This window comes from Gracilinanus agilis, chromosome 3, assembly GCF_016433145.1.
Source record: "Gracilinanus agilis isolate LMUSP501 chromosome 3, AgileGrace, whole genome shotgun sequence".
In the NCBI taxonomy this organism is placed as follows: Eukaryota; Metazoa; Chordata; class Mammalia; order Didelphimorphia; family Didelphidae; genus Gracilinanus; species Gracilinanus agilis.
The window spans coordinates 619834083-619836582 of NC_058132.1; the positions used below are offsets into that span (position 1 = coordinate 619834083).

The 2500-nt window shown below is 40.5% G+C and overlaps 1 protein-coding gene across 1 annotated transcript in view; it reads right to left on the bottom strand.

Annotated features, from left to right (window-relative positions):
* Positions 1-2500, bottom strand: part of PAX3 (paired box 3) — a 105745-nt gene that overhangs the window by 82501 nt on the left and 20744 nt on the right. The gene's annotated exons all lie outside the window — the stretch shown is intronic.

Consider the following 2500-nt stretch of genomic DNA (forward strand, 5'->3'; position numbering starts at 1 on the left):
GGGGAGCAAAGAGGGGGGGGCTGGTCGTACTTAATTAGCAAATTCATTCACCCATTTTTTTCATCCCATAATCTAAAGACTTGGGATTTCCAAATTGAAATAGGCGCCCGATAGAACGTCTAAATACGCAGTTGGAAATTTTTCGTCCTAGAAATTGGGGGGGGGGGGGAGGGGGGAGAAAAAAATGCCTGCCTGCGCCTCTTTTCCAGAAGAGGGGAAAACGATACAAGTCGGTAGCATCCCGTCTCACCCTGGAAGGTCTCAACACGCAGCTGCAAAATTCCTTTTGATTCGTGCATTTCTTTAAAAGCGGCGCCCGGCCGATTAATAATTGTTAGTGGGCTGAGGCATTGCCCCGCTATCATTCATAGATTCTGCCTTCAAAAGATTAAATAGAAGAGAAGTCAGCTGCTCCGTTAAGAGAGCCCACCACTGCGACCTCTGCTAAGGAGCTTCGCTGAGCTTGGCCTTAAAAAACGACGTCGAAAACAAAAATAAGAGAATCCAGAAGAGACGTAAAAGGTAGAAAAATGACCCAAATCACAAGAGATTCGAGAACGGAATGCAGGGAGCCAAGATTCTCCCCACCCACCCACCCACCACCGTTATTCTCCTTTTGAGAGGTTGGAGGAAGGTTGGCATCTGGGGGTTTTAAGTCCTGGTGAGAGTAACATTCTGATAGTCCAAGGATCTGAATGCAGAACCGGGACATCCAGGGGGTCACCTGAATCTTTCATTTCTCTTATATAGGCTTTGATAATTACATTGTATGCTCCTCTGAGCGATGCGCCAGATGCCTGGTGCCATGTTCAGATTCCACAGGCTCTAAAAAAGATAAGGAGCCAATTTTGTGCACGTGTTTTTGGGGGCACATCCAACCTGCTTTGCAAGGTAGCAGTGCGCCTTCTTTAACTCTGGGAAAATGAGTTTGTTTTTATTTTAAACAATATTCATCTTGTTTTCCTGGCCACCAGGTTCAGAGTTGCCAGAAAATAAACATCGGAGAGTCAGCCAGTCTATGTGCATTTTTCTTCCAGTAAAATCCCATGGCTTGTTGCTCCCTGCAGACTGTGATGAGTCTCAGTGGATTTCAGAGCAATGCAGAAATCAAAAGATGCTCTGGCAAAACCTGAACCCTTGAAAGTCATTTATGTTAGCTATAAATTGATTACCTTCCATTCCCTGTAAAACACTGCTGATGCACCTGCATTCAGAGGGATTAAATATCTTTCTATCCATGGATAGGCATATATATGTGTATAGATATAAGTATATGCAAAAGGGTCCTTTAGTGTCTTAATATTGCCCCCTTCTCTGATTCTTTCCCTGGAAAATTCCTATTTGCAGAACATATGTCTCTATAAAATCTATGTCAATAAAGTATAAATAATCATAAATGCTACCACAACAACTCTGATTCACATGAAATTGGTAGAAATTATCTTGGCATATCATAGACATGATCAAAGATCACAGTATCATCCTTGATCAATTGTGATCTCACTCTCATGTGCTTTGGATCAAATCAATGAGCTGCCAAAGCCTTGTCTTATGTGACTCTAAGAAAGTCACTTTAATTATCACTGTGGGACTAGATGTTCATTCCAGCCCTACCAGAGAATGCATAGAATGCTGTTCTATGCATTTATACAACTGAAGAATTACCAGTAGGGTATATGTTTTAAATAAGTAAAGTCAGCAAACAGTTATTAAACTCTTGCTATATGAGTGATATTGTGCCAGGTGCTGGTCACAAAAGTCTGTGGTGGTGGTGGTTTTAAATGACACAGGCTCTTTCCATAAGGTTCATAAGTATTTGCATAGAAATTTTAACTTTCCAAGACGTTTCTATCTGCGTTATTTATCTTCACAAAAGTTTTGTGGGATAGAAGTGTTGTTATCACTGTTTTACAGGTGAGGAAACAGGCACGAAGTTAAATGAGTTACCCAAACTAGGTCACCCAATTGATATGGGGATAAAACTCAAATTTTGTCACCTCCTAGGCCTATTTCTCTTAAAGCATGTTGCCTTGAAACATCATAGCCTTCCATCTGAGGCAAATTCATGGGAGCACAAAATCTGAGCACTGAGGATTTCATCAGCTATCTCTTCCAATCTATATCCTCCAAAATTTCTTTCTGATACCTGACCTAGTGGTCCTCTAATTCTTGCTTAAAGACCTCCAGGGAGGAAGAACCCACTACTTTCACAGGTAGCCATTCCATTTCTTATTGAGAAGACTTTTTTCCTATCATCAAGCCTAGATTGACTAAAATTTCTATCCATCGGTCCTGTTTCTACTTATTCTAAATTGGATAATACAAAAAAAAAAAAAAAAGATGGGCTAATTCATCATTTCCCTTTCTACTCAATGGTATAAGTGATATGAACTAAAAAAACTGGACAGTCTTCTCAGTGGACCATAGAAAATCCAACCCATTCTTGATGAAAAAGATTGAAAGCATTCTCCCTTTCGTCATCTCATTTGTTCATCATTGT